General features: G+C 39.1%; 1 long non-coding RNA gene across 1 annotated transcript; it reads right to left on the bottom strand.

The window, feature by feature from the left end:
• Nucleotides 1–893: 893 nt before the first annotated feature.
• On the bottom strand, nt 894–5,135 carry LOC143663514 (uncharacterized). Its single transcript, XR_013165982.1, has 3 exons — nt 4,738–5,135; nt 1,790–1,870; nt 894–1,032 (listed from the first exon to the last, which is right to left on the bottom strand). It is a non-coding gene; the product is annotated as an uncharacterized LOC143663514 (long non-coding RNA).
• Nucleotides 5,136–12,497: the final 7,362 nt, after the last annotated feature.

Here is a 12,497-nt window from a genome sequence, read left to right as displayed (position 1 = left end):
CAATTTTTGTTGTTGTTGAACAGAATTTATTGACCACCTACAATATTCTTGTTCCTGCAAGAACAAGAACAAGGAAAATAAAGATATTAATAGAGAGAAAAATAAATGAGGAGGCGGATATTACACCCTACTCATTGGTTTGACTTTTGGAAATTTGCAAGCAGGATTCCCAAGGGTGAATCTGCACCCTAATCCTGGGGTGTTATTGACTCCCACCAGTAGTCCCTTCCCTGTCTGTTTCTTAGAAAAGGGAAGGATCCATTAGATTTGGGATCTTGATTTCATAACATAGATGGGAGAGTTTCTTTCCACCCTGTCATTCAGTCACAAGCAACCAAGAAAGCTTTCAAACTTGGTTGAAAGTTAAGATCTTTGCATCGTTTAAAATACAATCTGTTGGCAATCTCAAAAGAACATTTTATTAGTAAGTCAAACATAAAGTTTTATTTAGGATTTTATTGCACTTCAATGCATTAGCAAACTTTTTCTGTATTAAAATTAATCACCAAAGCCAGAGAGTGAAAATAGCATCTGAAGTCAGGGACACACTCTGAGGCCCATGCAGCAGTGCTAATGAAATCCTTTATTTCTCTCCTTGTGTGATGTCAAACTAAAATGGTTACATGGCTTTGATGAAAAGAGAAAAGAGCAACAACACATACACACACACAAACTGTAAAAGGGAATGGAATCATCTTTATGATGTTTATCAGAATCTTTTTTCATTGTAGGAGGTAGGACTTCATTGCTAATTGATTTTTTGCCCCTGATAGTAACAGTTGCATTAGAAATAATTTAAAAATTATTTCACCAATTAAACTGATCCCTAAGAACAAGTTGCCAAAAAGCATTAGGTGAGTTGATTGTTCACACGTATTTAAGTGAATAGTACTTTATTTTGCCCAAATTTTGCCCATATTCATTCTTTTTACTGCAGTAGCAGCACGACCAACTATGATGATGTTTGGGGGAGTTTTGTAAACTCTAAAGTGCTCTCCTGGTCGTTACCATCATGCTGGAAGGAGTTTGCTGCTCAAAAGAGAAACCAGTTTAGTATTACATTAGCGGTGAAAGCGGACCCCAAAATCAAGTAGATGTTAAAGAAACATCCGTTATACTCACTTGGGTAGTTAACTTTTTCAGTGATTGTTCACAATAATGTTAAACATTTGCAGTTGTGTGCTTCGCCCCAGGAACAGTACCTAAATCTGTATGACATCTCTGTCTCTGTAACTGATTTTGTCAAATGACCTCTGTAAGTATTGCAAACAAGCATCCACTGAGGTCACTTCAGGCTAATGAGTCCTCCCCAAGCATTATTTACTTGTTCAAATAAAGTAATTAGGGGAATGCCCTATAACGTGAGAGCCTTCAAAAACACTTGACTGTAAGATAATTCCCTGTTTTTCAGAGAATTCTGAGAAAATGCCTTATCTTATATTAGGACTTAAATAGTATTTAAGAAAGCATTGTAAATATTAAGAACTGCTTGAATTCTTGCTATTATTCTTTTATGTCTATTGTATTAAAATAAGTAGTTTTTTTCTTAATTGGTTTAGAAATGCATTGAGTTTTTTTTTTGTAATATGTAATTCACACTACTCACAGCCTTAAATTCAGTGCAGGTCACGAAATAGGTGCTAACTAAAATTTGTACTGATAATCTGTATAGTGAAATTACCTTTGACTCATTCTGGGAATTTAAAGACATCTACTCCTAAAGCCCATGTGATCATGAGCAAGAAAAATTAAAACATGGAGGGGCGGAAACATTTCTTTAAATACTTACCTGTGGGTGGGCAATGGTGGCTCTGTGACAGAATTCTTACATGCTATGCTGGAAACCTGGGTTTGGTTCCTGGAGCCTGCCCTGTCCATGCCAAAAAAAAAAAAAACAAAAAACTTACCTCAAAGAATGTATACTAACGAGAGTTTTAGCATTCAAATGAGAAGGAATACCTCTTTTGTTACACATTTTCATTTGTCAGGAATGCTCTTTTTCTTTTGCATTTTGTTACTCAATTAAAAAAATTTATTTCAACTTGATTTTCCAAGGCACTGGTTTTGAACATCAGATAGCAGAAAACTGATGAAAACATGTTATAATTTTTTCTCATTAGAGATGTGATTCATTTTTTTAACTTTTTAAAATTGTGTAGTATAACATATATACAAAGCGAAGAAATAAAAAAAAGCAATAAAGCACTCTTCAATAAGTAGTTACAGGACAGATCTCAGAGTTTATCATGAGCTACCAATTGATCCTCTCAGATTCTTCCTTCTAGCTGCTCCAGAATATAAGAGACTAGAAGGCTTAAATTTTTTTTTATCACCACAATCGACTTTTTTCTTTCTTTTCTATGAAAAATAACATGTATACAAAAAAGAAATAAATTTCTAAGCACAGTACCACAATTAGTTGTAGAAGATAGTTCATAGTTTGACACGGGTTAAATTCACAATTTTAGGTTTTTACTGCTAGCTGCTCTAAGATACTAGAGACTAAAAGAGATATCAATTTAATGATTCAGCAATCATATTCATTTATCAAATCCTATCTTCTCTGTATAACTCCATCATCACCTTTGATTTTTCTATCCCTCTCTTTACAGGTGTTTGGGCTATGGCCATTCTAACTTTTTCATGTTGGAAGGGTCTGTCACTAATATGGGGTAGGGAGATGGATCTATCTGATGTTCTGGAGAGGCTGGACCCTCTAGGTTTCAAGACTTATCTGGACCAGGGACCCATCTGGAGGTTGTAGGTTTTTGGAAAGTTAACACTAGTGCATGGGACCCTTGTGGAATCTTATATATTGTCCTAGGTGTTCTTTAGGATTGACTGGAATGGTCCTGGTTGGGGATTGGCAGGTTATGATAGGTAGCAATGTTTAACTGAAGCTTGCATAAGATCAACCTCCAGAGTAGCCTCTCGACTCTATTTGAACTCTCTCTGCCACTGATACTTTATTAGTTACGCTTCTTTCCCCTCTTTTGGTCAGGATGGAATTGTTGATCTCATGGTGCCAGGGCTGGATTCATCCCTGGGAGTCCTCTCCCACATTGCCAGGGAGATCTTCACCCCTGGATGTCATGTCCCACATAGAGGGGAGGGCAATGATTTCACTTGCAAAGTTGGGCTTAGAGAGAGTGAGGCCATATGTGAGCAACAACAGAGATCCTTCAGCAGTAGCTCTTAGGCATATCCATAGGTAAGCTTCTATGCTACCTACATAAGCTTCACAAGAGTAAGCTTCATGACTGAGGGCATGGCCTATTGATTTGGGTGTCCCTAAAGTTTGACACAGTATCAGGGGATTTCCTGATGGTAAAGTTTAATAGTTTCATATTTTTTCTCCCATCCCTCAAGGGACTTTGTCAATACTTTTTTTTTGCATGGGCAGGCACCGGGAATCGAACCTGGGTCTCCGCATGGCAGGCGAGAACTCTGCCACTGTACCAATTGCCCGCCCGCCAATACTTCTTGATTATCTGCTTAATATACCCTAGGATATACCCAGGCATTACATTAGAGATGTGATACACTTTTGTTATAGAAAATTTTCTTTGTGAAGTTCAGAAAAAAGAGGAAAATCAAAACCAGTTGTAATCCAAACAACTTAAAGATAATTATAGATAACATTTTGACATGTCTCCTTCCAGTCTGTTTTCTAGGCAATTTTTATTTCATTTTATCTAAATTGGTATCATATTTAAGTATTTTTCTAACTTGATTTTAGTCTTACAAATCATGACCAACTTGCCCTGTGTTATTTTGTATACCTCTATATCAGTTTTAGAAGCTGTGTGTTATCCTTTGTGTTATTATGGTGCCATTTATTTAACCATCCTCTATTTTGGGGTATTTTGGCTGCTTCCATTATGATGAAACTTGCGGCTTATCTATGATTATTTCTTTAGGATAAATACTCAGGTGTAGAACAGCTGGGATTCAAGGCATGCAATTTTAAACATATTTGGGTTAATTGTCTCCTAGAAAAAATGTTCCACCTTACACTCCCAGCAGCTGTATGTAAGGATACCAAATGGGAGGCTATCATAAAATGAATCCTCATATTACAGTGTTTTCTTTGTCCATATGAAAACCCAGAAATAAACCTTTTTAATGTCCATTTCAGTCAAGAGGTCATCCTTATAACAGTAATGACCTTCTTTCGTCTTTAGTTTTTGCAACTTCTTTTGGCTGTTAGGACAAAATGTGGGTCAAGTGATCCAAGCAAATAGTTTATATTAGGAATTTAACTCTGGTTATCAAATGAGCTTTTTTTTTCTCTCTTTGTGGGGCATAAATAACCCTGCAAATAACTACTGGCTCATGTTCTGCTGCGATCTACAGAAAGAAAAATCTTTCTTGTTCCATTCACTGTACTACTAAAACTTTACAACAAAAGATACTACTCTGAGTATAATGTACTTATATACTCTGAGTAGTATCTTTTGTCATTCCTGAGATAATTCCAAGGCAAGAGGGATGTTAACTACATTCCTAATGCATCATTATTGTTGGTCTGGTCTAGACCCAGACAGGACAGATCTTAGATTTATGAAAATAAAAAATCTTATACAAAGTTAAATATGAATAAGTTCTGCAGTTAAGGGCATCCTCAGTTCTCTTCATGCTTGCTCCACTTCCTTCCTCAGTTGACTTCACGCCTTTTCCCACAGTGCCTTTGAACCCTGGTCCGTTAAAAGTAACCTCCCTTTCCCCAAATCTTACCTTTATTGTAATCTGGTTTTCACCTGTGAAAGTACATTTTTGGGTGCAGTGACTGCTCATTCGTCTAACCACCCTTAGGCCCAGAGAAGCTGTGGCCGCTGTTGCATCCAGGGCATTATTTTGCTGGCAACATACAAAACTACACAATCCCCTGCCCTCCAGTGAGATTCCCATCAGTCAGACTAAATCCTACCCTTCTTCCTGACTGTCCTTATCAATGTTCATGTCACAACCTCTTGTCCCTTGAGGGCTCAGATACCTGGCTCATGTCCTCCTCTCTGTCCCAATTGCCACCACCAGAATGATCTGTGGCATTGTGTGGAGGTACATACAGTGATTTAACCTGAGTCCCAGTGCTTCATTTCCCTCCCCAAGCCAGCTTTGGCTGCCCAGTCACATTGTCTACACCCTGTGCAATGTTTCTGCTTATGACATCCTAAACTCCAGAGTAATCACATTCGATTATAACCTCATAGTCTTTCTGCTCCCTTATCTATTCATTTCTAAGCTCTCCTGGTACCTCTATGTTTCCTCTGTTGTTTTTTTTTCTTTTCCCAGTTTATCATCCATACTCTTTCCCACTCCTTGCTAGCCAGCTGAGATTCCATGATGCATCACTTTAATCACACTGTTACTCAGACCTCAAAACCCTTAATCTCTTGCACTTGTACACAAAATCCCAGTCTTGGTTCAGTGCAATCAATTGTTTTGTTTGCTTCTACATGCAGGCTGTTGCCAATTGTTGGGAAAAAAGCAGTCATGCCAAAGAGTGTCGTTGTAATTTTATTGTCCGAACTTTAGTACCTTTCAACAAGCTTTGTATTGGTTGTCAGGCTGCTGTCCAAATCTACAACTCCAAACACCACCCACTTGCCACAGATCTCCTGCCCGTCAGCAGTCCTCTTCCCAGTTGAGGATTCTTGGGTCACTGATATGAATTCTGGCAATCTCCTACCTCAAATCTCCATCTGACCAGTCCCAACTTTGCTTCCATCTATGCTGTGGATATCACCCCCTTCCATCCTTTCCAGGATCTTAGTCCATCAGTTATGAATTTATGATTCCATACATTTAGGAAAAATGTACTCAAATCTCTCCCATCTTGAAAAATTGCTCCATCAATTCCTTTTAGTGGTTGCTTGCCTCCTTCTTCTCTTTGCTGAATGGCATTGAAGGTTCAGTTGGTGTTGGGGACTATACATTTCAAGGGCATGAAACTGCATGACTGTGAGGTTGGTTTATCTCAGTAGCTCTGGAGCAAAAATGGCAGATAGTGTCCCAAGGCAGGGAGTTTACATATGCCAATTCCCTGCCTTTCAATATGCCCATCTCAGCGGAGAATTGTGTACGCTCATTGTTCTCAAATCCTCCCCTCTTGTTCACTTTGTCTAATAAGTTTCAGCTTCACTAGTTTGCTGAAACTCTCTAGCAATGACTTCTTAAGTCCCCAATGCAAGAGACTCAACTTTTTTTGGGGCCTTCAATTCTATCAAGAAACTCCTCTGACTTCTGTAACATCTCCTCTGTCTTCATCCTGTCTCCGCACTCCCCCTCTTCCCCTCCGCCATTGACTCTCTTGCTTTGCCTGGCTTTAAATGTTGATGTTCTTTGGGACCTAAACTGGGTCTCTTCTTCTTTCCATCTACTCTTTCTCTCCTGTGACAGTCTACATGGAATCAGTAACATAACTGATTCTTAGATTTGCCCTTCCAGGGCAAACTCACTCCTGAGCTCGAGAGCTACTTATTCAACTGGTTACTAGACAGTCCCACAGACATTTCAAACACCAAATGTCAAAGAAAGAATTTGCTTTGCTCTTGAATTCCTTATTTGGGTGACAGGCAGATATAAATATTCATCTTATGTGTCAGTTGACTTTTGCTGTATAATAAACTACCTCAAAACTTTGTGGCTTTAAACAGCTACCTTTTCTTAATGCACAATTAGGTGGTCAGGAATGTGGGCTGGGATCAGCCAGATGGTTCTTCTGCTGGACTCAGCTGGGCTCACTTATGGCTGCAGTCAGTTGGAAGTTGATGGCCTCTGGAAGATATATCTGGAAAATGTCAGGAGGGGTGGGGGGAGATAGGGCTAACTGAGCCGTGCATCTCTCATCAACCAGCAGGCTAGCCCATTCTCCTTCACACAAGTAATTACAGGATTCCCAAGAAGAGCAAGAGAGAGGAAACTGCAAGGTTTCTTGAGGACTAGGTTCAGAACTCATGAAATATCACTTGTGCCTCTTTCTATTGGCCGCAGCAGATCATAAGACCAGCCCAGACTCAAGGGGCAGAGAAACAGACTCTACCTTTTGATGGGAGGATCTGCAGTGTCATATTACAAGGACATGCCTATGTATGGGGGGGTGGGGGAGGTGGGAGAATTAGGGACAACTTTTATAATCAAGTAGACCCATAACTCAAGTCAGAAGCCTGGAAGTCAACCTTGCTTTCCTTCTGCTTTCACTTCTAGTTGGTTATCAAGTCATGTACACTACACTGCTGTGATAGTGCTCAATCTTTCCTGTCTTCAACCACTGCTCTGTATAATTCTTAAGCTTAATCTCCCCACAGCCTTCATCCAATTCTAAAGCAGAATTATTATAATGATAGGGTTGAAATCTCAAGTCTTTTGTAGAGTTGTCAATGCCAAGTGATACTGTATTTTTTTGTCATGAGTTTTCATGTTTCCCTATATGCTCTATATGTTCCATGTGACAAATGAACCCACTTTTCTTTGTGCCCCCAACTCTAAGAAAAGCAAGCTCCTAATAAAAAGTGGTTGATCTGAATGACTGACTGACTGCTTATGAAAAAATCAGTAAAATTAACAACCTTGGAGAGATAACCTCTAGAAACATGGAGATGTCAAGATATGTAATTTAGAAAAGAGTGGCGAATGTTGTTTGTGAACATAGCCTGGCCATTCACAGAGAAGTAGAAATGGTTTTACCCCTCATTCATTCAAAGTCATAGTATAACTACTGCAGAATGATTGAAGGGACATGGTTGGGAGAATAAAACTTCTTAGACTCACCTAAGCAATTAAGACGTGTTCTATTAACTATAGTAAGAAACTGGGGATGTGTTGCAGATGATAACAATGTTAAACTTTTCTGAAACAATCCAATCCTATTGGTCTCATGAGGTCCTTCATGTTATAGAATGTAATGACTGTAATGTAGGCAAGAAGATTGGACTAAAGTAAATAAGCAATTGACCTAACTGTACATCTGTAGAAGAAGCTCATTGAAAATTCCATTAGGGTCTTGCCTGGCTTAGATGATAGCCAACTCTTTAAAAAGGTATTTAGTACTCCAAAAAGGAATAGTCATATGATTTTCTGTAGCTCAGGTAGAAAATATGAGTGTTTGAGAAAACTTTAAAACCATTATTTGATGGGGAACTTAATTCCAGTCAATAAGATACAACACAGATATAGATACAGTATTCATTTTTTTTATTTTTTAAAAATATAATATTCATTTATATACAAACATGAAAATCAAAGTTTATGATTATGCTGGAAATGGGTATTGTAGATTAAATAAAATAATGAAAATCAAAGAATTACTTGATTAGGAACCCAAGCTGAAGTGATGATTATCTCAGCTTATTTATCTTCCTTTACTATTGCTGTTAGATCTATTTATGATTCTAGTCAAATTCCCTGTAGTTTCTTTCTTTGAGTAGACACAGAAGAGTTATGTAAAGAAATAATTGTTTTCTTAGACAGCTTTCGGTTTCTGAGAAAAGTCTTTCATAATAGAAGAGGCATCCGTGGGTGGTCATTTGAGGGCCAACGAGAGGTGCATTTCCATTGAGCCTTGAGAACATTTATAAAGGTGAGGAATTTGGGACAAGCTATTTTTTTTTTCTTCAAATGGCCAAATATTCAGATGATGAAATATTGTCTTCAAAGATGTCTGTAGGCATCTGGCCCAGATTTAATATGCAGTGTTTATGAAAGCAAGGGAAGAGAGAAAGGTTACTTGTAATGATGAATTCAGCACAGTGGTTTTTAATATGATCATTTTACTAGTGAATATAACTCAGGCTTCAGAGTCCTTCCTTTTCATTGGGAAGAGATGAATCTTTAAAGCATTTACATCTTCCCAAACAAGCTTTGTGAAAGAATTTTATCTTGCTTTCAAGTTTTGAGCTTTCCAAACTGAAATATATTCATACAGAAGGTCAAGAAGGAAATCCAAAATATAGTGTGATGGTGAAGGTCTTGTGTTTTCAGTCCGCTCTCACCTGGGTTTTAATTCTGTCCACTTTCCAGCTGTGCTGTCTTGGGCAAGTTACTAAGGCTCAGTTTTATGATCCATAAAATGGAAATTGTAACATCAACCTGCTGAAGTGATATGAAGAGTTAAATGAGATAATATATGTTGTAAGTTTAGGACAGTGCTTGGTATATGTGAAGCAAATAGAAGCTATAATGATGAGGTAAGTAGGAAAGGAGAGAAATGGAGACAGACATATGAAGAGATGTTAACCAGATTTACAAGAGACAATTTGGGGGAAACCATAATATCCATTGGATCCCAGTTGCTTCTCCATCCCGTTTGGTATTCACTCTCACAGATAAGGTATTTTTTAATAAAATATTTTGTAGAAACAAGTACAGTCCTTTGTTGAGTACCTTTATGCCCTAATAGACACCAGTCAGGCCATTTCTAGAAGGTCTCTTGTCTGATTCAGAATTTAATGTTTTTTTTTCCTGATTTACAAACAAAATAAAAAAATTGCCCATTTATTTGCAGAGAATAAAAACATAATACCAAGGAAAATTAGGAAGTAAAACTCCAGTATAACATGATTCTTCAGAAAATACAGTCCAATTATGGGAGACAGATAATATCCAGTTCTTTTTTTTTTTTTTTTGGTTGACCTATAATAAATGCAGATTGCTTAGGTATTTAATATGGAGTGGTATTTCAAAACCAAATGGTGACTATTATTTCCATTATCAGTGAAGAAAGTGTTCAGGTAGAAACGAGTATTTCGGGCTTACAAAAGAAAAAACATGTTTTGGGGGAATATCTGAAGAATTGTAACTCCTTCGATCCCAAGTTGAAGGATTGTTATTTCAAAAAATATTTTTGGAGCATCTGTTAAATGCCAGCCACTGAAACTGGGTGTTCAGCAGTGAGTAAGAAAGGAAGGCCCTGGCCTTTGGCAGGTAGGGACAGACAAGAAAGAGTAAAATTAAAGGGAGGCACATTATAGGACATGTGGTGTGATGGGATAGAGAGTGATGGGCATATGTGAGATGCGAGGAGGGTAGAGGGAACTCTCTGTGGCTCAAAGCAGAGCAACAACTGCAGGGAGTTGTCGCAGGTCAGCTGTAGGTGGGAAACATTTCCTGTGCGGCTGCATCTGGGTGAGTGAGGGGATGTGGCCAGAGATGGAGAGGGTCCGTGGCAATAGGGCTCAGAGCCCACAAGACTGCAGGTGAGTTAGAAATTTAGAATTTATTCTCATCAAGATGGGAAGCCATGGGAGATTTTTAAGCAAGGGAGGCACATGACCCAATTTATGCTTTCAAAAGCTCCCGCTTCCCCTGTCCCCTTCCTCAACCTCAACTCACACCTCCTCACTTCTCATCTAGCCTCCCTTTCTAGTCAAGGAATGCTCTCTGCTCTCTGTCATCACAGGGTTATTTGTCTCTACTTTTTTTACTTTTTTTTCTTCCTGGAATGCTCTCCCACCCCCACCCCAACATTCGCTCAGTAACTCCTACCCTCGTAGCTGACCTCCCTGCCTCAGTCAGCTTTTCCTATCAAATAGTCTGTTAGGAACACATAGTTCTTGTTTGTTAACATGTAACCTGGTTGCAGTGTTGTGACTTTTGGCATGAGGTGTGAATTAGCACCCACCTCTCCCATTAGAGTTTAAGCTCCATGAGGGCGAGGACCGTCTGTTTGTCGGGAGATAATTCTACATTGAAACACAATGAAACACAGAAACATGCAAACAAACAAACAAACAAACCACAAAACAAAAACAAACCCCCCAGAAAGATCATCAGGGGTTCTAGCATAAAGCAGGTGAGAGGCAGTGGTGCTGGGGACTAACAATAGAGAGTGGTTAATTTCAATGAAGAAGGGTTTGACCATTTGCCTCTGTCTACCAATCCTGTATGGGATCTGAGTGTTTGGTAAGGAGAAAACGCATATGAGAAACCCAAACGGACCCCTCCAACATTAAACAGTGGGCAAGGCTTTCCTGGCCAAGGCACAGCGTGCTCTTCATTCAGTTAGATTATTGTAAAGTGTTAAGCAATGGTACATCCAGTTATATTGGAAAATAGTGTTTGCTTGGGTTAAAGTAGAGATTTAAGAAAATCTAGCGCGACAGAGTTAAGTAGCATGTTGGGGTCTCTGTCCCATGGTTTTCATCAGTTGGAATCCAGTGGTAAATGAGAATGGTACAACTGCAGTGGACTCTACTGTACTCTTGTACATGCACTGGTGTTTTTTAAAATAAATGTTTTAAACCTTTTAGAAATAAGCAGACTGCTGTTTTGTTGGTAACTGAAAAGAACGATGGCCCAATTAGGAGCGCAAGGAGCTGAGGTCTCTAGAAGTGGCTGGTCATTGCCTGCAGTTGTTCTATGGCAAAGGTCTTCTGGGACTGTCTCATGCTAACATTTCCTTCTAATATTTAAGATTTAAGTGGAACAGAATGAGGTTGAATCGTGTATTTGGGAGAGATCGGAGAGGACCAGGGAAGCCAAGAAATCCAGGGGCACAGTCCCTACTATCCTTTGTTTCCTTCAAGCCCTTCTGTTGGCAAGGAAGAAAATCCTCTTAAACAAACAAAGAACAAAAACAAGGGCTTGGATGGATAGTGAATATGTTGTAAGGATTCAAACACAACAAGAAATCTAGGGAAAGAAAGGGAAGTTAAGCTACGTCTCACATGAAGTGGGACTGGGGACCTTAGAGTCAGGAGCCCCTTTTTCCACTGACTCATCTGGCACAAGATTCAGCTCAAATGACATTCAGTCCCGGTTCTACATTGTCACTTTTCAGTGTTCCATCCCAACTGGAATTTCCTTCTTTGCCTCTTAGTTTTGTTTTCCAGAAGGCATTTCTGTTTGATTAGGCTCAAGCTAGGAATGGGATGAATTAGTGGTGGTGGCCTGAGGTAGGATAATGTGACTCCTTGTCTACTCAGTGGTGGGACATGAAATTATTAGAAGATTCCAACATCAAGCTTTTTTATGGGTAGCACAGACAATGATGGATGTGTCCAATGTAGCTGAGAAGAACCATTTTCTCCAAAGATTTGGGATCACTTGGATTTTATAGTCAGGTCTTGGACAGGGGGCAAAACTGTCCGAGGGGGCACCTCTTAGGGAGAGCTGGGGGAAAAGTTGTGGTGGATAAGCAACAATTAGATAGAGATGTGTTGGGTAAGGGTCACCAGTGGGTCGCCCAATGGCTAAAGATACCTGCTTTGGAAAGGGCATCTATTTTATATACAGTGGTTAGATTTTCACTTAAAAAAAATAAAGCAAAGATGTGAGCCAATTCTCCAGTAAATTCCACATTTCCCACCTCATCTACTCTATGAATTAGACCTTTTATTCTGTCAGTGCAGCCCTGATCTTAGTATGCCTCCTGTGTTGTTATTACTCTAAAAGAGCCATTGTTTCTTTCCTTCTATTGAGGGAATTTTCAGCTGTCCTTTTCCTTATCCTGCCTTTGGAGTATGCCAGGTTCTAGAACAAGTTGCTGTTGAGTGGAA

Source organism: Tamandua tetradactyla, chromosome 19 (assembly GCF_023851605.1).
Source record: "Tamandua tetradactyla isolate mTamTet1 chromosome 19, mTamTet1.pri, whole genome shotgun sequence".
In the NCBI taxonomy this organism is placed as follows: domain Eukaryota; kingdom Metazoa; phylum Chordata; class Mammalia; order Pilosa; family Myrmecophagidae; genus Tamandua; species Tamandua tetradactyla.
This window is presented reverse-complemented; position numbering and strand designations above follow the sequence as displayed.